This window comes from Zingiber officinale, chromosome 2B (genome assembly GCF_018446385.1).
Source record: "Zingiber officinale cultivar Zhangliang chromosome 2B, Zo_v1.1, whole genome shotgun sequence".
In the NCBI taxonomy this organism is placed as follows: Eukaryota; Viridiplantae; Streptophyta; class Magnoliopsida; order Zingiberales; family Zingiberaceae; genus Zingiber; species Zingiber officinale.
This window is the reverse complement of record NC_055989.1, coordinates 38,053,702-38,080,916: the sequence shown is the minus strand read 5'-3', so window position 1 is coordinate 38,080,916 and position 27,215 is coordinate 38,053,702. Positions and strand designations below refer to the sequence as shown.

The following is a 27,215-nucleotide window of genomic DNA, read 5'->3' as shown; positions in this document are numbered from 1 at the left end:
GCTCGACAAAATCGAAGCACATCGATATCAAGTTCCTTGTTGTGAAAGAAAGAGTACAAAGTGGACAGATTTCGAAAGAACACATAGGCACAAACTTCATGATAGCAGATCCTTTTACAAAAGGTTTATCGCCCAATGTCTTCTATGAGCATACCACTCATATGGGTGTTATTCAGTTTGGTGAAATCTAGATCTAGTGGGAGTTTGTACTATACATGTTTTCTATATATGTTTGGTTATGTTGATGAAACATATGTATTTAGAAATTATCTGATCAGATATAAAGTTCAATTTTACTTCATTGCACTTTGTATAACTTAAGTTAAAGTTTTGATCTCACTTTGGTTATAAGGAGGACCAGTTGAAAATTGACATGAATAGATCACCTTGTATATAATTTTCATGTCGCATATTCATAATTGATCTATGTCATTTGATTATATTGATATACGTGACCATTGATGGTTTAGTTGTGAAAGATACAATGAAGACTACATTGATCCTATGTCTATATAATTAATGGACGAGATTGTTAAGGAAACCCTACAGCTATGATGACAAAAGTTATGAGCTCATTAAGGTTAACATTTATAAGTTTACACATATGGTCCAATGGGAGATTGTTAGAATTTTGGAACCATAATTGTAATTATAAATGTCTAATATCATCAATTAAATAAGTCATGATTTAATATGATCAAATTTATGATTAAGGAATATGACTTAAGGGTTTAATTGTTATGAATAAATTAATGTGGATACTATGTGTAATTTCTAATTTGTTGAGGGGTCAAATTAGAAATAGACAAACTTATGTTTCTATAAATAAGGGTTATGATCCCAGTTTGCAGATGACGTTTTTGTTTTGTTTCCTCATCGACAAAACTCCCTGGATACTAAGGAAGATCTGCAAATTGAAGATCTTGCCCAAAATCAATTGCATACTATGGATTCTGGTACGCTTCCGTAATTTTATCTATTCCGTTTATAATTTCTTAAGAATTGAATAGAATGCATAAGTTTTGTATTGAGATTACTCAACCTATTTTTTTTTCAGTTGCTTGTCTTATTTGCGTGGTTCACAGGCTTTAGTGGCAAGAGGCCAAGAACCGATGACCGTTTTCTAAGGAAAAATCTCTCTACATGAATGAGGGCAGTATGATAATTTTATTCTTTTTTAATGAGAAATGAATTATAAACATTTTAAAAAATAAAATAAAAAGAGCATCTTTAATTTTCAAATTATCCTTATTTTTAAAATTATCAAAATAATATTCATTATTAATTTAATATGTGAACTAAAAAATCCTTATGCATGGGTCATATGTATCCTTATGCAAGGGTCGGATTTCATCCAACTTCATATCTTTTGATTTTCATCCCCATATCATGTACACTATATAAACCCCCTTGGAGAGCACCGCCCCTCTCCTCGAGCCATTTCAAGGTCGTGTCTCGAAACCGTTCCGGTCTCTCTCCTCGTCAGTAAGCCGTTCTTCTCTTCTTAAAGCATCTCCAATAGGGGATATTTAGAGGGGATATTTCTTCAAATATCTCCCTCTCTCAAATATCCTCCATTATGGGGATATTTGAAAAGAGAATAGAAATCACTGGGCACAATTTTGTGCCCGATGATTTCATTGTGGGTGGTAGGAAAGTGGGCCCCACAAGTTATGATTGAGAGATAAAAATATTTGGTAGGTGGGGTCCATAAATATTTGGTTAAGGGGATATTTTATTGTGAGTTTTGGGATATTTGATAAGTGAGATATTTGATTGATGATAAGAAAGTGGGCCCCATAAATATTTGGAGGAAATATTTGGTGTCATCATGGATGCTCTTACGAAGGATGATTTGAGTGCTCTGATGATGAATCCTTCATCCCGATTCCCTGAAGCTACTAGATTCAAGTTTTATTTATGATGTTGTAGCGATCTCACACTCACTTTTGTCGTCTCTGTCATCAAGTTAGAATTCGAGTTATCGATTTTCTTATCTATGCGTGTTCGATGATGTCCCCCCCCCCCCCTTTTTTTGTTTTACTTGATTTGTTTTTGGACGAGGAAGTTATTGTTTAATCTAATATATAATTCGTTTGATATTTGAGAAACTTGTTTGGATCTGTTGTTTCTCACTATCTGCCTGCTTACTGGAGGTGAGTTCAAACTTCGATTAAGTTTTTCATTGTAGATTTTTTAGCGAGTGCTAGCGTTAATCTTGTTTCATTTATCTAATTTAGGCAAAAATGAGAGAAATCCTCCATGTCCAGGGAGGCCAGTGCGGCAATTAGATCGGATCGAAGTTCTGGGAAGTGGTGTGTGATGAGCATGGGATCGATCCCACTGGGAAGTATCCTGGAACATCAGATCTGCAGCTGGAGCGTGTCAATGTGTACTACAACGAGGCCTCCTGCGGCAGGTTCGTTCCTAGGGCGGTGCTGATGGATCTGGAACCGGGTACCATGGATAGTGTCAGAACTGGTTCATATGGGCAGATCTTCCGCCCAGATAACTTTGTATTTGGTCAGTCCGGTGCTGGAAACAACTGGGCTAAAGGCCACTGCACTGAAGGTGCCGAGCTCATTATATTGATTCAGTCCTCGATGTGGTGAGAAAGGAGGCTGAAAACTGTGACTGTTTACAGGGTATGATCATTTATCTTCTTTCTATATGATGTTTTCTTGTGGATACATTGATGGTCGGTTTCCACAAACAAGATTTCTCTCAGTTTCATTTCTGGTTTCTTTTAGTGTCTTGCTCAACAACAACAAAAAAATCATAAATGTATATTGTTCATATATATAAAAAAATCTGAGTTATTGATGTAACTTGTTCAACTTGACCACCTCATAGGGGTGCCTCTTAACCAAAGTTAGATGTGGTGGTGTCTCAATTTTGTTATAAATTGTCATTGCGGGCAAGGTTACAGGGAACATCGTATCACGGAATCATTTAGTGTATTTTTTTCGTACGCCTGATACGTGTCTTTGTTGAGATTTTCGGGTCGCAAAAATCACTTTTTACGTTGCGGAAACCCCGAAGTTCCATGCCACCGAATCCGTGCGAAGGTTAAAATTTTCGTGTACATGTTTCCTATCCTAGATCTACAAGAAAGTGTTGGTGCGGTTAGCACTAACGATTTAACCCAGGTTTTGATGACTGACAAATCAGGTTAAGTTAGTTTGTTGTTGTCTAACACTCTGATCAAGTGTGCAAGGTAAGTCCAGACAGGTCGACGGGTTGATCGGATGTCTGGCACGAAGTCCAAGCGGGTCGACGGGCTGACCGGACGCTTGGCGAGAAGTCCAGCTAGGTCGACGGGCTGACCGGATAGCTGGCGAGAAGTCCAGACGGGTCGAAGGGCTGACCGGACGTCTGACAGGTAAGTAAAGGTAAGTCACTGAAAGGGAATGACTGTGAGGACGTGTTCCCAGGAAGGGAACATTAGGCGTCGATCCGGCTTAGATCCATTTCGGATATCTAAATCGAGATCGTGACTAGATTCCGGTCTCGGAAAGACGGAATCTAAGTCATACTTAGTATACTGAACTCATAAACTATGCTAACACTTTATTTTGCAGGATCTATTTGTCTCGGACTAACCTTGTTTTGCAGGAAAGTTGTTCGCTGGAAAAAGGTGGTCCGGGCGCCCGGAGGTCCGAGCGCCCTGGAGGCAAAAATTATCCTGATCGCGCGTCACCACTTGGAGCTCGCTGGTTGGACTTGCCACGTCTCACCAGGGCGCCCGGAAGGGATCCAGGGCGCCCCGAGCTTCATATAAAAGATGGGGCGGAGGCAGAGCTGAAGACACAACTATCAACTGAGAATCTATTGCTTGCTCTGCTGCTCTACGCTCCTGCGACGCCGCGAGGCTATTCCGACAAAGCGCTTTCTTAAGTCTAATTCTTCTTCTCTTGTCGGTATTTTAATTCTGTCAATTCTTGTACTTAATTATTTTGTAATTATCATTCGAATTGATAGTGATTGCCCAACGAAAGTACTCACGGAGTACGGGCCTTCGAGTAGGAGTCGTCACAGGCTCCGAACAAAGTAAAAATTACTGTGTCTGTTCTTTTAAATTCTGCTGTGCTTAACTCTTTTCAACGTTGTTTTTTCGAATCGATATTCACCCCCTCTATCGACACTTCACGATCCAACAAGTGGTATCAGAGCAGGTACCGCTCTGATTTGGTGCAACCACCAGTCAGGCAAAGAGGGGTATTTTTTAAAGAAAAATTAGATATCGTTCGTCTTTAAAATAAAACCTTACGCCTTTCGTTTTTTCCCATCCAAAACTGTTTTTGAAAAACACATCATCATCTTTTCACCATTGCTTAGTATTGATAAAATATTACATTTTCAAAATTTTGGAATAATATTTTTTTATTAATATTTTATTATTTTTCGAAATTAGTGCAATATTATATTCTTTCTCCTGCACTGCTAATCCAAGACCAAGTCTTGGGATTTTTTGTTTGTTTCTCTTGTCGGAAATTATGACTCTTCTAGAAGGACGAAACCCCTGCGAACCACCACCATACGATCATGAAAACTTCAACTACTGGAAGCGATTAATGGAATGCTTCTTAGGAAACGTAGACATCGATTATATGCTAATTTTGAGGAAACCTTCTCAAAACTCGGAACTGAACAAAAAAGGTAAGTAACATTATTTGTAATGCTTTACCTAACAATATTTTATGCAGATTAGAAAAGTACAAGAATGCATATGAGCTGTGGACCCAGTTGATCAAGCTTCACGAGATGCCGATGGAGCTAGAAGATCAAGTTAAAGTCAAATATGGACTCGAGTCAAATCCAACGGAGAAGCCTACTGAATTAGGGGTTGCGCTCAAGGTTAGTAATATTTACCAAAATACCCCTGCTAATAGTAGTTTAAATAATCAGCATGATGATAAGTATGAAATTAGTCCAAGTATGATGCATGATAATCTAGATTTAAATGATTTAAATTCAAAATCACAAAATAATCTAGACTTTGATCAAGTCAATCAAGACTCTGATCAATTTGGCATCAACCTTGATTTGGTCAAACAGAACAATGACCAAATCAATTCAAATAATTTAATTAATCCAGAAAATTTAAAATTAGGTGAGCATTTAGACATAAATAAGTCAAACATTACAATAAATTTGAATTTAATACTAAAAATGAGAAAATGGATAAAATTAGTCTAGAAAATGCTATCCAAAACCAAGATAATTTAATTAATAAAAAATTAAACTTTAAAGATAAAACTAATCTAATAAATTCAATTAACCATATCAATTTAAAAGGCAAAGAAAATATAAGGATAAAATCAAACATTTTGATAAAATCAAAACAGAATTTAACAAACTTAAAATTAAATGTTAAAGATAACATATTAAACAAAAATAATCTAGAAATTTCAAAATTAACAATTAATAATAAGCTATTAAAGAAAGATAATTCAATTAACCCAATAAAATTGAAATTGAAAGAAAATTCAAATATTAAATACACTCTCTTAAAGAAAGACAATTTGACCAATTTAATTAATTCAAAATTAAAAACTTAAATTTAAAATTAAACATTAAAACTTAACTAAAACCAACTCTAATTATACAAAAATCTTAAATTAAAGGCCAATAATTCAGGGGATGCTCCAGAATAGCTGTCACCTCTAAAATTAATCTACCCGACAAGGGTAAAATAAGAGTAAACTACCTGGCAGGGTAGTTAGGAATAGAATAAATAGAGACAAAAGTTTAACTTGACAAGTAGTACTGGTGAAGTTTTGGATGATAGTACGTTGGGGAAGCTTGAGCATCGCATGTCTAGAAAGATATGGCTTCGATCTGGTGCATTTGGCCAAGTGGAACTGACTGAAGCTACCCCTTACGGATCCTAACTAGATAGATCAAGGTTTAGTACTAAGTGTTAGGATCGATGATCGCGGCTAGAGAGGGGGGGTGTGAATAGCCGCCCCAAATCGTTCGTTTCTTTCTACAAATCAAGGTTAGCGCAGCGGAAATAAATAATAGAAACGACAACGGAAAATAGCAAATCTCAAACTCGTCGATGTAACGAGGTTCGGAGATGAAACTCCTACTCCTCGGCGTGTCCGTAAGGTGGACGAAGCCTATCAATCCGTCGGTGGATGAGTCCCCGGAAAACCGGCTAATATAAACTCCTTATGGGTGGAGAAACCTCGCCACAAAAACTTTGCAACAGCAATAAGGAGTACAACAGTAGAGAAAGCAAACAAGAACAATCGAAATGTAAAACCCTTTGCTTGCCTTCTCGTTGTCGACTGGAATCCTGATGAAGCAGCAACTTCTCGGATCCAAGATCAGCTAGAAAACCAGTAGGAAGCTCACCCGAAGCTTCGGAGCTCAGCAAAGCTCAAGCACAGCTTTCAGAAGAACAGCAACTCGAGCAGAAAGAAGAAGAAGAGAAGTAGTCAGCAGCCCCTCGATCTCTTCTTATAACCTCTGATATCCTGAGCCAACCTGCGAACCTGCAAGCAAAAAGAATAGAACACAGAAGCCCGAAATAACCTAGCCGTTGTCACTCACAACGGCTAGTCCTGGACCGATCAGGCTCCAACCTGATCGGTCCACACTGTCCCTGATCGGTCTTGGGGACCAATCAGGCTAAGCCTGGACCGATCAAGCTATGTCCTGATCGGTCCAGGAGGAGTCTGATCGGTCCCTTGGACCGATCAGCCTTTCTCCTTCTTCTCTTCTGTTTGCTTCCTGATCGGTCTTCAGACCGATTAGATAATCCACAGAATCATTCTGTTTGATTACTAATCGGTCACCAGACCGATCAGCCGTATCACTGGATCGGTCCCCAGATCGATCCAGAGCTTGGTTTTTGCCCAAATCAAGTCTCAAACCTTCCAAACCAACATCCGGTCAACCTTGACCTGTTGGTACATCATGCTTAGCATCCGGTCACTCCCTTGACCTGCTAAGACTCCCCACCAAATGTCCGGTCAATCCCTTTGACCCACTTGGACTTTTCTCTTCGTGTCAAGTATCCGGTCACTCCCTTGACCTACTTGACCTTCTCAACACCAGATGTCCGATCACCCTTGATCCATCTGGATTTTCCCTTGCCCGGCTTCACTCACCAGGACTTTCACCTAGCTTCACTCACTAGGGTTTTCACCTGGCTTCACTCACCAGGATTTCCAATCTGCCCGGCTTCACTCACCGGGACTTTCCCACTACCTGGCTTCACTCACCAGGACTTTCCAACTGCCTGGCTTCACTCACCAGGACTTTTCCGTCTGCCTGGCTTCACTCACCAGGACTTTCCACATCCGGTCCAGAGAACAAGCTCCCGAGCCCTCTCTGACCACAGTCCGGAGAACGAGCTACCGAGCCCTCTCCGACTTCCCATGTGCCAAGCTTCCAAACTTGGACTTCTCCGTGCCAAGTCTCCATACTTGGACTTTTCCCGTGCCAAACTCCCTGCTTGGACTTTTCCCATGCCAAGCTCCCTGCTTGGACTTTTCCGAGTCAGGTCAACTCACCTCGGGTCAACCAGGTCAACCTTGACCACGGGTTGCACCCACAATCTCCCAAGCTTGTTCTCGTCAAACATCAAAATACAACTCGAGTCAAGTCAACTCGAGTCTGGTCAACCAGGTCAACCTTGACCTAAGGTTGTGTTGGAGGATCGGTGGCCGGCTTGAAGGGGGGTTGGATAGACGGCACCCCCAAATCGCTCGCTTCTACGTATTTGTTAGTGCGCAACGGAAATACAAACTAATACAAACAAATAGAAAGCTAAACACTAAATACAAGAATGGAAATGCAAACCGCTAACACGTTCGTTTACGTGGTTCGGAGATAACTTGCTCCTACTCCACGGCGTGTCCGTAAGGTGGACGATCCCTCAATCCGTCGGTGGATTAGTCCCCGGCAAACTCCGGCTAGCTCAACCTCCTTGTGGGTGGAGAAACCTCACCACAACACTCACCAACAACACTTGGACACAAGGGAACCTTGAGCACTTTGGTGACTACTAATTAGGCTTTAACCAAGTCTAATTTCGTCGTCTTGGCCGGCCATACCAAGCTCCTTGTTATAGAGCTTGGAACAAATCAGAACCTGATTTGCCCGTTACCAGTCGACTGGTCCTTGCACCAGTCGACTGATGCCAGCCCAACGGCTCTCTCAACGGCTATCTGCTACAGTGCATCAGTCGACTGGTCCATACACCAGTCGACTGCTACAGTACGCTACAGTAAAACCCTAAAACTAGGATTTTACTCCGAGTACAATCTCTCATGCACTCGTACCCTCACGACTCATTTGACACTTCTTTGCAGCCTTGACCTCTTGCCTTCAAGCCTACTTCCTTTGGCTCTCGTCCCTCAGATGCATCTAAGCCCGCGGCTTGTCTCCAATGTCATCCTTCGCGTATGCCTCGAAGTCGCTTCCCTCGGCCATTGTCCTTGCTGCCTTGTCCATGGTCCCTCGGATGCTCCATCCTTCACCGAACTCGAAGCTGTCAACCTGAGTCACATGTGTCACCTGCAGTCCTGCACAACTCAAGTACACATATCAAATAACAAGGGTAAACCTAACTTAAACCCTTTGCCCAAACACCAAAACACATGGTCCCACGAACCATTGGGATTGCTCCAACAATCTCCCCCTTTTTGGTGTTTGGCAATACGTTTAAGTTAGGGAAAACAAATAACAAATAAACATGCTAAAACAATGGACTTACGATGCCAAGGCTACACACTTGGACTTACACCGCCGAATGGACTTACGTTGCCAAGGCTACACACTTGGCAACCGCCGAATGGACTTACGTTGCCAAGGCTACACACTTGGCAACCGTCGAAAAAACATGCATTGGAACCTATCACAAGGCTCCCCCTACACCTAAGCTCCCCGTTGAGCTAGGATTTTATCACAAGGCTTTTTAAGAACCTATCCCAAGGCTCCCCCTACGCAAATGCACTAAAGGTTTTCCCAATTTAAACCTTACTTCTCCCCCTTTGCCTAACACCCAAAAAGTTCTCCAACAATATCCCAATTGTTGAAAATTTCTCATCCAAACTGACCCTAAACTCATGTATTAATCCCCCTTGGATCCCATACATCTAAGTGAGTTGACATGGTCACAAACCAATGCTGAAAACAGTTTCAGACTGGTATCAGTCGACTGCCCCAAGTGCCAGTCGACTGCCCCCTTCGACAGAACCTTACAGAAGCATTCTGTGGTCGAAATCTACTGTTACCAGTCGACTGGTATCAGACATTCTGTGCTCAAAAATACTGTTACCAGTCGACTGGTATCTGCACCAGTCGACTGGTACCCTATTTCTTGAAAAATCAGCCTTTTCAGGCCAACTTCAGAAATGCACCAGTAATTCCCTAGACCTCCAAAAATTTCCAAATTTTGTGGAGAGGTCTATTGTACTCTTGTCTACTTGGGAAAAATACATTACAAAATGTATCTATCACCAATCCCAAGATTGACACAAAATCCAAAACTAGCTAAATGGTTCAATTGAACCTTGACCTAAAGTCCTAGTTTTGGCTTCCTTTTGATGTATTTGCCCATACCAACCCACAATGCATCCCTAGCATTGGTTTATATGGCATATATACATCCAAAACCAATTATCATGCAATATGACCCTTAATGTCATATTTCCATGCATGAAACATAATCCATGTGTGCCAAATCCCTAGGTTTGAGACTCAAGTCCGTCTCTAAACCATTTGGCACACTCCATGGCCCCTCTAGACCCCCAAGTAGAACCCACCTGAGATCCATTGGCCATGGGTCCCAAATTGACATTTGGAGCTCTCCCTAGAGCTCTTTACCTTAGTCACCTCCCTAGGTGACTCATCTATTGTGACCATACCACAATGATGTCCCTTAAAAGATCTCCTTATCTTCTTGACCTTGGACACATCATCCTTTCCATAATCATATGCAACCCTAGCATATTTCTTTTTATTGGCCTTGGATGACTCTCCCTTGCCCTTATCATGTGCCACTCTAGCACATGGTCTCCTTTTGGCCTTGGAGGGACTAGATCGGTATCCCAAGCCCGATCTATCATTGTTGGGTTTTTGACTACCCAACACCATATTTAATCCTTTAGATCCAATAGTGAATCTCTTAAGGAATTTTTCTAAACCATCAAGCTTTGCCTTCAAAGCTTGATTCTCCCTTTCTAGGTTCATAAACCTAGAGTCAACATGTCCACCTTGGACATTCCTAGACCTACCCTTTCTAGGCATATGTCTCCCCTTCTTGGGATTAATGCCTTGGGCCTCCTTAGGTCTACCATTCCTAGGTTTTTCATGAATTGGCCTCCTAGGGTTTTGATCTACATTAACCCTATTCCTATCATGATACTTAAATCCAAAATTTTGCATGGGCATATAATGATTAACATTATTCCTAGCATGCATGGAGGAATTTAAATTTGTCTTCAAATTTAAACTAGGGTTTACCTTGCCCTTTACCTTTGGAGCTCCCCCTTGACTCGAGCCTCCATTCTTCCTCCACTTCTTTTCCCACATCTTCAAATGCGCCAACTTCTTGAGCTCTTTCTTCTTTGGCATTTGGTGTGGTAGTGCCCTATTTCACCCCAAGTGAAGCATCTAATGTGCTTCTTCTCCTTCTTCTTCTTGGCACCATCATTTCTACAACCCACATTAGTATTCAAATCAACTTGAATGGGTTTAGAATTTACCTCTTTCTTACCCATAGGACATCTACTCTTGTAGTGCCCTTTTCATTGCAACCGAAGCAAATGATATGGTCCTTTGACTTGACTTCGGTGGAAGTGCTCACTAGGTTGACCTCCAAGACCTCTTCTTCATCCGTCTTGGATTCTTCTTCAACCCTTGAGGATGTTGATGATGCTTCATCTTCCTTCTCCTCCTCGGATGTTGAGCATGGCTCAACTTCCATTTGCTCCACCTCCTCTTCTTGAGCTACTAAGTCCGTTTCTTCGGATTTTTCTTTTTCTTCTTCTTCTAGTGTAGGCAAAAATTCCTCCCATGGAAATTTCTTCACTTTGCTCCATAATTCATGGGCATTTTCATACTCACCTACATCACTTAACACGTTAGAAGGCAAAATATCTACCAAAATTGATATTACCTTATCGTTTGCCTTTGACCGTGTGATTTGCTCCTCCGTCCAATGTCGTGGTCGGAGCTTCTTCCCTTTCTTGTCTTTAGGGACTTCAAATGGCTCTTCCACCACCATCATTGTGTCCCAATCCGTCTCGAAGAAGTTCTTCATCTTCACCATCCAAAAGGTGATGTCCCATAAGCTTCCTCCTTCGAACTTTGGCGGATCTATCAAGCCGGTCATCTTTGCTTCCTCGGTGGTTAGTCCGACGGAGAGCGGCCTCGCTCTGATACCACTTGTTGGAGGATCGGTGGCCGGCTTGAAGGGGGGTTGGATAGACGGCACCCCCAAATCGCTCGCTTCTACGTATTTGTTAGTGCGCAACGGAAATACAAACTAATACAAACAAATAGAAAGCTAAACACTAAATACAAGAATGGAAATGCAAACCGCTAACACGTTCGTTTACGTGGTTCGGAGATAACTTGCTCCTACTCCACGGCGTGTCCGTAAGGTGGACGATCCCTCAATCCGTCGGTGGATTAGTCCCCGGCAAACTCCGGCTTGCTCAACCTCCTTGTGGGTGGAGAAACCTCACCACAACACTCACCAACAATACTTGGACACAAGGGAACCTTGAGCACTTTGGTGACTACTAATTAGGCTTTAACCAAGTCTAATTTCGTCGCCTTGGCCGGCCATACCAAGCTCCTTGTTATAGAGCTTGGAACAAATCAGAACCTGATTTGCCCGTTACCAGTCGACTGGTCCTTGCACCAGTCGACTGATGCCAGCCCAACGGCTCTCTCAACGACTATCTGCTACAGTGCATCAGTCGACTGTTCCATACACCAGTCGACTGCTACAGTAACTGCTACAGTGCGCTACAGTAACTGCTACAGTGCCGCTACAGTAAAACCCTAGAACTAGGATTTTACTCCGAGTACAATCTCTCATGCACTCGTACCCTCACGACTCATTTGACTCTTCTTTGCAGCCTTGACCTCTTGCCTTCAAGCCTACTTCCTTTGGCTCTCGTCCCTCAGATGCATCTAAGCCCGCGGCTTTTCTCCAATGCCATCCTTCGCGTATGCCTCGAAATCGCTTCCCTCGGCCATTGTCCTTGCTGCCTTGTCCATGGTCCCTCGGATGCTCCATCCTTCACCGAACCCGAAGCTGTCAACCTGAGTCACATGTGTCACCTGCAGTCCTGCACAACTCAAGTACACATATCAAATAACAAGGGTAAACCTAACTTAAACCCTTTGCACAAACACCAAAACACATGGTCCCACGAACCATTGGGATTGCTCCAACAGGTTGCACCAACAATCTCCCATCATGTTCTCGTCAAACATCAAAATACAACTCGACTCAGGTCAACTCGAGTCAGGTCAACCAGGTCAACCTTGACCTAAGGTTGCACCAACACTAAGCTCCGTGGATAGGACTATTCGGAAAATCTCGAAGGGTTGGTTACTTCTAATGATGTCCAAGTGACTCACCAAGCTTAGAAGTTTATCCGAAGAATGCCTATTTGTTGAGACCAAAGCTAAACCTGAATCTAACACAAGTTAAACCAAACTCTGTAATTAAATCTAATTCATCTCACAAAATTATAGGATTCCCTGATTGATAATCTAGATCGGGTGAGATGAATAAATTTAAGCTAATTAATTTTCAAATTAAATTAAAATTAATTAAAATTAAATTTCGAATTAAAACTAAATTATTTTAAAAAATAAATTAACTTTAAAAATTAAATTAACTTTAAAATTTATTTTAAAAATTAAATTAACTTTAAAAATTATTTTAAAAATTAAATTAACTTTAAAAATTTTATATTTAACTTAAAAATTTTATTCTAAACTTAAAAATTATTTTCAAAATTCTTTGAAAACTATTTTTAAAACTCTTTTAAAAAATTCTTTTAAAAATTATTTTAAAACATTTTAAAAATTATTTTAAAAAAAACTCTTTTAAAAAGCATTTTAAAAATTCTTTTAAAAATTATTTTAAAACATTTTTAAAATTATTTTAAAAACTCTTTTAAAAATCATTTTAAAAAAACTTTAAAAATTCTTTTAAAAATTAGTTTAAAATCTTTTAAAAATTATTTTAAAAATTCTTTTTCATTAAAAAATTCTTTTAAAGACTTTTTAAACAATTACTTTAAAAACTATTTTCAATATCCTTTAAAAAAAAACTATTTTTTAAAACTATTTTAAAAATTCTTTTAAAAATTATTTTAAAAAATTATTTCAAAATTATTTTTAAAAAAATTTCTCTCAAAATTACTTTAAAAAATACTTTAAAAAAAAATTATTTCAAAACTTTTAAAAATCAACTTTAATTATTAAAAAAAAAAATCTAGTTAAAAATTATTTTAATACTAAGGCACTTAAATTACTTAAAACTTAAATTTAAAACTTAAATTTAAGACTTAATATAACTTAGAATTAAAACTTTAAATTCATACCTAAGATAAAACTTAAAACTAAAATTTTTTTTTGACTTTAAACTTAATCAAGTAATTAATAAGTAAATAACTAATTGTTTAAATCTAACCTTATTTGAGAACTAAGCTTGATTTGATTAGAACCTAGGTTTAACCTTATTAAAAATATTAAAATTACTCTAAGTCATTTTTTTAATCAACCTTTAAAATATTAATTATTTTTATTAAAACATAATTAAAGTTTGACTTAAATTGAACCTTAATTAACCTTGTTTAATAACGAGTTTAACTTCAAATTACTACCAACTTTAAACTAAGTTAATCCAACTTAAAAGGAAGTAAATGAAAAGTTAAATTATAACTAACACCTTCATCAATTAATAGAAAATTTAGATTATATTAAATTATTGAATCAAGCAAAATTTAATCAATAAATTATTAATATTGATCAATTATTGAATTAATCTTACTTAACATTACACTAAAGGTTAACTTATTTCAACTGAATCTAACGTTAATTACGTTTAGTCAAATTTAAATGAACAACTTTATAAAGATAATTATACAATCGCCTAAAACACTTAGGTACGAAAATATGTTACGGTTGTAAAATTTTATATTAAGGGGGAGTAATAAATAAGGAGGATTAATAAATTAAAGGAGTATCAAATTCAGGGGGAGGTTTATTTTTTTAATTATCTCCTTAAGCGTTATTTTTTAATCTTCTCTTTAAAATCTCTCTAGAAAATTCTACCTCATTTAAAAAAAAAAAATCTACTTTGAATATTTTTAGCAAATATTTTCAAAATTTTATGTTAGGTTCAGGGGGAGGAATTAATTAAAATTTTCCCTTTATTTAAAATATTTTAAAATTTGTGTTTGAAAAATATTTTCTTAAAAATTTTTTAAACGTATTTTTGAAAACTAACTCTTATAAAACTAAGTTGTTTTTAAGAATTGGGTTTTACTTTTTATTGAAAATTGATTTTGAAAATTAGATTTAACTTAGTTTTGAAAATTGAATTTAAAAATCTAGTTCTTAAAATTTGATTTTACTTAATTTTGATAATTTGATTTAACTTAGTGTTGAAAAATAAATTTCAATCAGTTTTGAAAAATAGATTTTTCAAACTTAGTTTTGGAATTTTGATTTTGAAAACTTATGTTTGAAAAGCGTTTCAAAGTTGAAACGTGTTTTGAAAATTTAAAACTTGATTTTGAAATTTAGAACTTATACACTTATGTTTGAAAATTAGACTATCTAAACTTAGCTATTTTCTAAAAGCTAAAAGCTAATGCTTTAAACAAGTTTTCAAAAGTTTAAACTCCCCAGATTAACTTGACATTATTTATTATTTTATCTGAAGTCTGTATTTATGCTTACTTGACATTAGTTCTTTTGATGAATGACAAAGGGGGAGAGTTAGGTGGTTAAGTTAGCTAAATCAAATTGAAAATACAAACTAACTTAAAAACCACATAAATGCATGTTGTTACTTGCATATGTTTTCACTAACTTAACCAGGTTGTCATTCCATCAAAAAGGGGGAGATTGTTGATGCGGTTAGCACTAACGATTTAACCCAGATTTTGATGAATGACAAATCAGGTTAAGTTAGTTTGTTGTTATCTAACACTCTGATCGAGTGTGCAGGGTAAGTCCAGACAGGTCGACGGGCTGACCGGATGTCTGGCACGAAGTCCAAGCGGGTCGACGGGCTGACCGGACGCTTGGCGAGAAGTCCAGCTAGGTCGACGGACTGACCAGATAGCTGGCGAGAAGTCCAAGCGGGTCGAAGGGCTGACCGGACGCTTGGCGAGAAGTCCAGCTAGGTCGACGGGCTGACCGGATAGCTGGCGAGAAGTCCAGACGGGTCGAAGGGCTGACCGGACGTCTGGCAGGTAAGTAAAGGTAAGTCACTGAAAGGGAGTGACTGTGAGGACGCGTTCCCGAGAAGGGAACATTAGGCGTCGATCCGGCTTAGATCCATTTCGGATATCTAAGTCGAGATCGTGACTAGATTCCGGTCTCGGAAAGGCGGAATCTAAGTCATACTTCTTATACTGAACTCATAAACTATGCTAACACTTTATTTTGCAGGATCTATTTGTCTCGGACTAACCTTGTTTTGCAGGAAAGCTGTTCACTAGAAAAAGGTGGTCCGGGCGCCCGGAGGTCCGGGCGCCCGGGAGGCACCGGGCGCCCTGGAGGCAAAAATTATCCTGATCGCGCGTCGCCACTTGGAGCTCGCTGGTTGGACTTGCCACGTCTCACCAGGGCGCCCGGAAGGGATCCAGGGTGCCTCGAGCTTCATATAAAAGATGGGGTGGAGGCAGAGCTGAAGACACAACTATCAACTGAGAATCTACTGCTTGCTCTGCTGCTCTACGCTCTTGCGACGCCGTGAGGCTATTCCGACAAAGCGCTTTCTTAAGTCTAATTCTTCTTCTCTTGTCGGTATTTTAATTCTGTCAATTCTTGTACTTAATTATTTTGTAATTATCATTCGAATTGATAGTGATTGCCTAACGAAAGTACTCACGGAGTACGGTCCTTCGAGTAGGAGTTGTCACAGGCTCCGAACGAAGTAAAAATTACTGTGTCTGTTCTTTTAAATTCCGCTGCGCTTAACTCTTTTCAACGTTGTTTTTTCGAATCGATATTCACCCCTCCCCCTCTATCGACACTTCACGATCCAACAGAAAGTAAGTATATCTTTGAAGCGAAGCCCTTCGCAAATCCCGCTCATCCAAGTGTTGCCGGATCTCGAGTGTGTTCAAGTGTACACACCTCTAGTAGTATCCACACGAACAAGAAGTGATTCTCAAACCACTCTAGATGGAGAAGAAAGCACCACAAGTGTGCTAGCACTCCCAAGGGCTCTCGGATGGGATTGGAAGAAGAAAGGAGATAAAAAGAAGAAGAGGATTCTCATACACTTCTCTAAACTCTCTACTTACCCTTTCTTCTTGGATTAAACTCACTCACCTTCACCCTCCTTGCTTAGAACTCTCGGCCAAGAGGAGAATGAGAACAAGAAGGAGCTAAGGAGGAAGAAGACAACAACCAATAAATCATCATTCAATGCCAATGAATCCCATATTCATTTGGCCGACCACTCATGGAATGCCAAGGGTCTTTGGCTCTTGGCATTCCATGCCTCTAGCTCTCCCTTGATGATGTGGAGATGATGTGGCAAGGATGTATTGGTTAGCCATGCCATGTAGGATGAGTCAACCTTCACCAAGTGTCATTTCATCAAGTCAAACTTGATGTTTCAACTTCCAATTTGGTCAAGTCAAAATTGACCACTTCTCTTCCTTGTTGAGTTAAATCCAACCTTTGATTCAAGTCAATTTCAATTTAATGAATCTCAATTCATTAATATAAATTGACTCAATGAATCAACTCTTAATTAGACTCATTCAACAATTGAATCCAATTGAGTCTAACTCAATAAGTCTAATTTGGATTACTCTTAATCCAATTTTGGTTCATCATATGAACCTCATCCAATTGGTTCACCATATGAACATAATCTCCATCCACTTGTTCTTTGTGTGTGACCCAATAGGTTCTTGTAACGTTGACAATGTTTCTAAATCTTATTTAGAAACATAAATAATGAGCGACATCTAGCAATACATCATTGCTACCCAAGATACAAGAATGTTGAGATCCAACATCATCTTGTGACTACTAATTGTGTCCCTTCACAATATATGATAATGTCCTTCTATCTCTGACATCTAGATTGATCAATTTGAGGCATAGACCGTGTCATCCTCTAATCAATCTAAATCTTGAACTCCAAGTAGACTCACTATAATCAAATGAGCTCAATATCTCATATTGACTCATTTGGGCATGATCATGCACTTAGTGATCTCACTCTATCAAGAATAACGATGTTACTCCCGTTATATAGGAGGGATAGATCCCATCTACATCACTCACATCCCTCCACATAATTTGTTACATATCCAGTAATCGCCTTTATAGTCCACCCAGTTACGGGTGACGTTTGACGAAGCCAAAGTATGTAACTCCTTATGTAGGGAACCATGGTGACTTCAGGTCCAAGGACTGATAGTCATACTAATAGTCACATGAGAAAGTATATGACACTCATATAACGATCCATGATACTTTCTCATGGCGGGTCATTCAATATACATTCTCCAATGCATACCCATGTGTCAACTTGATATCTCTATATCCATGACTTGTGAGATCAAGTCATCGAGTTGACCTACATGCTAGTCTCATCACATTAACATTGTCCCTGAATGTTAATACCTGACTAGGAATGATTAAGAGTAGTGTTCTCTATATCATCTCACTATCGATTCTCCCAATCGATTGATATAGATAAGAACCTTCTACTCAAGGACGCTATCATACTTAGTTATTTGGCACCAATACAAGTAAGTACCAAAACAAATACTTTTATATACATAGGAATATGATACAATGAGTCCATATAACAATCATCATATGATTGACTCTAGGACTCTAACTAACAATCTTCCACTAGCACTAGTGTCAATCAGTGTAGGGTCTAATACCCAATGACCTAGTGTGTCCATTATGCTTTCTCTATGCCAAAGCCTTGGTCAAGGGATCAGCTATGTTAGCCTCTGTGGGTACTCTGCAAATCTTCACATCTCCTCTATCGATGATCTCTCGAATGAGATGGAAGCGCCGTAGTATATGTTTGGTCCGCTGGTGTGAGCGAGGCTCCTTAGCCTGTGCAATTGCTCCATTGTTGTCACAATTGAGCTCTATCGGATCGGCTATGCTAGGAACCACCCCAAGCTCAGTAATGAACTTACGGATCCAAACTGCCTCCTTTACTGCTTCTGATGCAGCAATATACTCGGCCTCTGTTGTAGAATCAGTAACTGTGTCCTGCTTCGAACTCTTCCAGCTCACAGCACCACCATTCAAGCAAAACACGAACCCTGACTGCGATCTATAATCATCCTGGTCAGTTTGGAAGCTAGCATCACTTTAACCCTTTACAGCTAGCTCATCATCGCCTCTATATATCAAGAAATATTCTTTAGTACTTCTCAAGTACTTAAGGATATTCTTGACTTCTATCCAGTGACTTTCACTTGGATCTGACTGGTATCCGCTCGTCATGCTCAAAGCATACGAAACATCAGGACGAGTACATAGCATGGCGTACATGATAGATCCTATGGCTGAAGCATAAGGGATCTTATCCATGCGGTCTCTCTCCTCTCTAGAAGAGGGACTTTAAGTCTTCGAAAGACTCACACCATGTGACATCGGCAGAAAACCTTTCTTGGAATTCTGCATGGAAAACCGTAGTAATACCTTGTCAATGTATATACTCTGACTTAGGCGAAGCAATCTCTTAGATCTATCTCTATAGATCTTTTTGCCTAGAATGTAGGCTGCTTCACCTAAGTCCTTCATTGAGAAACAATTCCCCAGCCAAGTCTTTACAGACTATAGCAAAGGGATGTCGTTCCCAATGAGTAGCATGTCATCCACATACAATACAAGGAAGACAACTGTGCTCCCTACAACCTTCTTGTAGACACAGGGTTCATCTTCATTCTTGATAAAACCAAACTATTTGATTGCATCATCGAATCGAAGATTCTAGCTCCGAGAAGCTTGCTTTAGTCCATAAATGGACTTATGCAGCTTGCATACTCTGCCAGTATACTGTGGATCTACAAAACCCTCAGGTTGTGTCATGTACACATCCTCGAGCAAGTTTCCATTTAGAAATACGGTTTTGACATCCATCTGCCAGATCTCATAATCGTGGTATGCTGCAATAGCAAGCATGATCCGAATGGAGTTAAACATCGCTACTGGAGAAAAGGTTTAATCATAGTCAATACCATGAATTTGTTTGAAACCTTTAGCTACCAGACGACTCTTATATATCAGTCCATCCATATCAGTCTTTCTCTTAAAGACCCACTTACACCCAATGAGTTTTATCCCTTCAGGTGGATCAACCAAAGTCCATATTTGGTTGGTGTACATGGATTCCATTTCGGATCTCATGACTTCTAGACATTTCTCAGAATCTGGTCTCATCACAGCTTCCTGATAGGAGGTAGGCTCATTCTCAATGAGCATAGCGTCATCATGATCAGACAAGAGAAATGAGTATCTCTCAGGCTGACGACGTACCCTATCAGACCTGCGAAGAGGTATGTTTACTTGAACTGGTTGTTGTTCCTCAACTCCTTGTGGAACAATATCATCATCCACAACACTTTGTGGTTCCAGTTCAACTTCCATCAAGGCTTCAATGCTATGGTCCATATATTGAATTTCTTCAAGATTGAACGTACTCCCACTAGTCTTTCTAGAAACAAAGTCCCTTTCTAGAAAAACTCCAGTCTTAGCCTCAACTACTTTGTGTTGACTATGAATGTAAAAGTAATATCCCTTCGTTTCCTTGGGATATCCTATAAAGTAGCACTTATCGGATTTGGATCCCAGTTTATCCGAGACTTGACGTCGAATGTAAGCCTCACAACCCCAAATCCTCATAAAAGACACCTGGGAATCTCTCCCAGTCCATATCTTATATGGTGTCTTTATCATAGCCTTGGATGGAACACGGTTGAGTATGAAGGTTGTTGTGTCTAGAGCATAGCCCCAAAGAAACATAGGAAGATCTGTGTGACTCATCATAGACCGTACCATATCTAATAGGGTACGATTTCTCCTTTCGGATACACCATTCCACTGAGGTGTTCCAGGAGGAGTGAGTTGGGATAGAATCTCACACTCAGCTAGATAGTCACGAAACTCATGGCTAAGGTATTCACCACCTCGATCTGATCGAAGTATCTTAATACTCTCGTCAAGCTGTGTTTGTACTTCATTCTTGAATGCTTTGAACTTTTCAAAGGATTCTGACTTATGTATCATCAGATACACATAACCATATCTACTGAAGTCATCAGTAAATGTAATGAAGTACCTATAACCACCCCTGACAGCAACATTGAAAGGACCACATACATCATTATGTATAAGTCCTAACAAGTCAGTCGCTCTTTCACTGTATCCACTAAAAGGAATCTTGGTCATCTTGCCCAGTAGGCATGACTCGCATGTCTCATATGATTCGAAATCAAATGAGTCCAGCAAACCATCTTTATGGAGCTGGGATAAGCGTTTGCCATTTATATGACCTAAGCGACAGTGCCAGAACTAGGTTTGGTTCATTTCATTTGATTTGAACCTTTTGGTATTTATGTTATAGATGGGGTTCTCTAAGTCTAGAATATAGAGTCCGTTCATCAGAGATGCACTACAATAGAACATATCGTTTAAATAGACAGAATAACATTTGTTCTTTATGATAAACGAAAAGCCTTTCTTGTCCAAACAAGAAACTGGAATTATATTCTTAGTAAGAGCAGACACATAACAACATTCATCTAATTCTAGTACAAGCCCAGAGGGCAGAGATAGATAGTAAGTCCCTACAACAACAGCAGCAACTCGTGCTTCATTGCCTACTCGTAGGTCTATCTCGCCCTTCGTCAATGCCCTCTTATTTCTCAGCGCCTGTACATTAGTACAAATGTGAGAAGTACATCCGGTATCTAATACCCACAATGAAGAAATAGAGAGATTGACTTCTATAACATGTATACCTGAAGTAGAAATCTTATTTCTCTTCTTCTTAAGATCTTCCAAGTATCCTTTGCAGTTCCTCTTCCAGTGCCCTGCTTGTCCTTGATATAGTTGACGAAGATGTTCAACCATATCATAAGCACCCATCAACTCATGTTACTTCTGAAGCTCAGATCAGTTCATGGTCACGAGCATGAGATAAGACACATCTAATGCGTCATCTTGATGCTTCTTATAAGCATTACGGTCAGCTCGCGTGGCAGTGGCAGGAGGTGCCTCGGGAATGAGCGTCTCCAGGATGTACAGTTTCCTTTCCTGAGTGAGAACAATTCTCAGGTTCCTGTACCAGTCTAGGAAATTAGCTCCATTGAGCTTGTCCTTATCGAGGACAAAACGCAGAGAGAAGGTGTTCGTGTTTGTCGACATGGCAATCTACAACAGAAAAATGCAGAAAATAAATATCATATTCCACTAATCATTTAATTAGACATTTAATTAAACGATGCTCCCACTGAATTATAGAAATTTTTATAGAATCGAGTCATGGATGTGGTCAAACCACACTCATTAGATTCTAACCAACTAGCTATAATTCTTGTGGGACAAGATCCACATCATACTACGCCTTGAGTTAGCTTTGGCTAAATCGCCCAAGACTTAGTATGATCGGTAGGTAACTAATTACCAATTACATCTCTATGCAACTCTTGTTTATAGGATCAAGATCCGCATGTATATTAAAACTCGAGTTAGCTTTGGCTAAATCGTCGAAGAGTTAATATAAATGTGATTTTGACATATCTACCAACCATTGGAAAATGCCTATAGTTAAACCCGATCCAATTGAGTTTAACTAGTTTTATTCAATCTGATTGAGTTTGTACTCACCCAGGCATTGATAGGCGGGACCAAGATTGTCCCTTCGCACCCTACCAAGATAATATGCGTTGCTCTGCTTTGCAGATTCAACAACAACATGTGATCGAGGTAGTGATGGGTATCACGGCATAGTAGGCATTTTGAGTTGACGCGATTAAGATCTAATCTAATCGTTGATGTGTATCAGATACGCGATTTAGATCTAATCTAATCGTGGTGCATCATATACGCAATTTAGATCTAATCTAATCGTTAAGGCACTAATTAATTACTCTACTCTAGCATGCATCACATACACACACAAGCAATTAATTAAATTGTGATTAGTCATGGCCCTACTACGATCTTCTCAAGCCAATGAGAAGATCGGATGGTCAACCTAGGGTCAACAGCTTCTACAAGCTCCTCCCTTTGATCCCCATGTGTTGCTCGCACCCTCCTCGTAACTCCTCCTCGAGTGGACCTTCCACCACTCCAATTTTATACATTACAAATTTGAAACTCGAGTTACATTCTAGTCTAAAACTATTTTACAACAGGAATATTAAAATAGAGAAAGACACGATGTGCAGGTCGCATAGAAAATACAACACGCACATCACACAAAATGGCGCGCAGACCATAATATGAATTACAACACATTTTGTCCAATCTTATTGGGTATTTGGGCCATGACCATCACAAAAATTATACATAATTCTAAATTATGTAATTTCCATAAATTTCTTTAATTTTTTCTACTATTTTTACAATTTTATGAGTTATAATTTCTCGGCAATCCCGTTTAGCGGTTTTCGGGTGCGATCGCGGGACAATGCCCCTTGCGGGGTTAGGGGCAGCACCCCTTCTCATGAAATGAGTCTCACGAGTGTCCCACGATGATCTTACAGCGCCCTAGCCGCTGTCCCGAAACATTTTGGGCGAGACCTTGCCGTTTCGGAAGGTGTTTCTCGGTAGTCGAAGCCTACAAGTGACCAAACACTTGTTGCTTCGCTTCTACGAGAAAAATACCCATAAAATACATAAAAACAGTAAATATACAGAAACCTACAGATCTGTAGTTTTTCATAAAAACCAAAATAAAACACGTACACGCTTCGCACGTGGCTCTGATACCACTGTTGGGACTTTCGGGCCGTAAAAATCGCTTTTTGCGTTGCGGAAACCCCGAAGTTCCATGCCACTGGATCCATGCGAAGATTAAAATTTTTGTGTACATGTTTCCTATCCTAGATCTACACTATATCTACAAGAAAGTAGGTATATCTTTGAAGCGAAGCCCTTCGCAAATCCCGCTCGTCCAAGTGTTGCCGGATCTCGAGTGTGTTCAAGTGTACACACCTCTAGTAGTATCCACACGAACAAGAAGTGATTCTCAAACCACTCTAGATGGAGAAGAGAGCACCACAAGTGTGCTAGCACTCCCAAGGGCTCTCGGATGGGATTGGAAGAAGAAAGGAGAGAAAAAGAAGAAGAGGATTCTCATACACTTCTCTAAACTCTCTACTTACCCTTTCTTCTTGGATTAAACTCACTCACCTTCACCCTCCTTGCTTAGAACTCTCGGCCAAGAGGAGAATGAGAACAAGAAGGAGCTAAGGAGGAAGAAGACAACAACCAATAAATCATCATTCAATGCCAATGAATCACATATTCATTTGGCCGGCCACTCATGGAATGCCAAGGGTCTTTGGCTCTTGGCATTCCATGCCTCTAGCTCTCCCTTGATGATGTGGAGATGATGTGGCAAGGATGTATTGGTTAGCCATGCCATGTAGGATGAGTCAACCTTCACCAAGTGTCATTTCATCAAGTCAAACTTGATGTTTCAACTTCCAATTTGGTCAAGTCAAAATTGACCACTTCTCTTCCTTGTTGAGTTAAATCCAACCTTTGATTCAAGTCAATTTCAATTTAATGAATCTCAATTCATTAATTTAAATTGACTCAATGAATCAACTCTTAATTAGACTCATTCAACAATTGAATCCAATTGAGTCTAACTCAATAAGTCTAATTTGGATTACTCTTAATCCAATTTTGGTTCATCATATGAACCTCATCTAATTGGTTCACCATATGAACCTAATCTTCATCCACTTGTTCTTTGTGTGTGACCCAATAGGTTCTTGTAACGTTAATGTTTCTAAATTTTATTTAGAAACATAAACAATGAGCGGCATCTAGCAATACATCATTGCTACCCAAGTTACAAGAATGTTGAGATCCAACATCATCTTGTGACTACTAATTGTGACCCTTCACAATATATGATAATGTCCTTCTATCTCTGACATCTAGATTGATCAATTTGAGGCATAGACCGTGTCATCCTCTAATCAATCTAAATCTTGAACTCCAAGTAGACTCACTATAATTAAATGAGCTCAATATCTCATATTGACTCATTTGGGCATGACCATGCACTTAGTGGTGTCACTCTATCAAGAATAACGATGTCACTCCCGTTATATAGGAGGGATAGATCCCATCTACATCACTCATATCCCTCCGCATAATTTGTTACATACCAGTAATCGCCTTTATAGTCCACCCAGTTACGGATGACGTTTGACGAAGACAAATTATGTAACTCCTTATGTAGGAAACCATGGTGACTTCAGGTCCAAGGACTGATAGTCATACTAATAGTCACATGAGAAAGTATATGACACTCATATAACGATCCATGATACTTTCTCATGGCGGGTCATTCAGTATACATTCTCCAATGCATATTCATGTGTCAACTTGATATCTCTATATCCATGACTTATGAGATCAAGTCATCCAGTTGACCTACATGCTAGTCTCATCGCATTAACATTGTCCCTGAATGTTAGTACTTGACTAGGAATAATTAAGAGTAGTGTTCTTTATATCATCTCACTATCGATTCTCTCAATCGATTGATATAGATAAGAACTTTCTACTCAAGGACGTTATTATACTTAGTTATTTGGCACCAATACAAGTAAGTATAATAATCAAAATAAATGTCTTTATATAATATGATACAATGAGTCCATATAACAATCATCATATGATTGATTATAGGGCTCTAACTAACAGCCTTTGCTGTTGATCGTTGTAAACTTCTCGTCTAGACTTTGCTTTCACAGTAATTACTTATAATACAGATCTTCTCATCAGGCTTTCAAGTATGTCACTCTCTTGGTGGCGGTACTGGTTCAGGAATGGGAACACTTCTGATATCAAAGATCAGAGAGGAGTATCCAGACAGAATGATGCTTACTTTCTCCGTTTTCCCTTCGCCAAAGGTTTCTGACACTGTTGTTGAACCCTACGATGCGACCCTTTCTATCCATCAGTTAGTTGAGAATGCAGATGAATGTATGGTGCTGGACAACGAAGCTCTTTATGATATTTGTTTCCGTACTCTCAAATTAACCACTCCCAGTTGTAAGTTAATCCCTGACATTTATTTGTTGGATCTTGTTGCAAACTTATGAGCCTGAAGTTGGTATTTTTCCTAACAGAAAAATATGATATTTATATGAACTAATGTTGTCTTAGCTGGACCAAAGTAGGCAAAAAAAAAAAAGAAGGGACAGGAACTAAAATCATTAATTTCTCTTGTTTACTTGGAAGGAAACGGACTGTAAGAAAGAATTTTATTCCATCCAATCTGTTGAGTTGGAAATAATAGGTCAATTCCATCCAAGTAAATAATACTGGAATGAAATAAAAAAAGAGGGAAAATACTATTCATTCCATTTCTTTTCCTTTCCTTTTATTTAAACAATTTCATTTTGCTTATATTTTCCCACCTAAACATCAAATGAGTGTGCCAACTAGTAAAAATTTGAAGTGTATACTAGTTTTAGGCTACATTTTTTTCTCTATTAAGTTAAAGGAGATGCCAGATGTCTTTTGTATACTATTTGATGCTACATTTTGTATTCTGTTTTTAGGCAATTATGCATAAACATCGAGTAGATTGTAAGTATTTTTTTCATAATAATATTGCATACTTCATCATATACTTGTCAATTGGAAAATTAACTCTTAGTTTCTCTCATCAGTTGGAGACTTGAATCACTTGATCTCTGCAACCATGAGTGGTGTGACATGCTGCCTCCGGTTCCCTGGGCAATTGAACTCTGACCTTCGAAAGCTAGCAGTGAATTTGATTCCTTTCCCTCGTCTCCACTTCTTCATGGTTGGATTTGCTCCCCTGACCTCACGTGGATCTCAGCAGTACCGTGCCTTGACCGTCCCTGAGCTAACTCAACAGATGTGGGATGCTAAGAACATGATGTGTGCCGCTGATCCTCGTCATGGTCGCTACCTGACAGCCTCTGCCATGTTCAGAGGCAAGATAGAGCACAAAAGAAGTTGATGAGCAGATGATTAACGTCCAAAATAAAAACTCGTCATACTTTGTCGAATGGATTCCTAACAACGTCAAGTCTAGTGTTTGTGACAAACCACCAAGGGGCCTCTCGATGGCATCCACTTTCATTGGCAACTCCACATCCATCCAAGAGATGTTCAGGAGAGTGAGCGAGCAGTTCACTGCCATGTTTAGGAGGAAGGCTTTTCTGCACTGGTACACCGGCGAGGGCATGGATGAGATGGAGTTCACAGAAGCTGAGAGCAACATGAACGATCTTGTCACTGAGTACCAGCAGTACCAGGATGCCACTGCTAATGACGAATGTGAGTACGATAACGAGGAGGATATTGCTTGACACTTCATGGCGATATTATGGTATTTGTCTGTCTTTGCATTTTCCCACTAGTAGATTATTATTCCCTTCCCTTTCTTTCATTTCTTTCTGCAATTCTGGGTTCGTAGTAATCAAATCTACCTCATTTATATGTTGCTATCGATGCATGCTTTGTTTAATATGCTATTTGTAAGAAGAAGAATAGGGAGAGAGAGGAAGGAATAAGATGAGAATAATAAAATCTATTGTTCATTGTTATTTGTCCTAAGAATAATACAATATATAATGTTCAAAAGTACTTGGTCAAATAACTAATTAATAAATAACAGAATTATTCTAAGAATAATTCTGAGAATAATTATAACAGAATTATTAGAATAATCCAAATACTAATATGATTTGATTTGGTAATTTGATCCGGTCAAT

The 27,215-nt window shown here is 39.1% G+C and overlaps 1 pseudogene; it reads left to right on the top strand.

Moving 5' to 3' along the window:
• The first annotated feature begins 1,836 nt into the window (after nucleotides 1-1,836).
• On the top strand, nucleotides 1,837-26,810 carry LOC122045596 (annotated as a pseudogene).
• The last annotated feature ends 405 nt before the right edge of the window (nucleotides 26,811-27,215 follow it).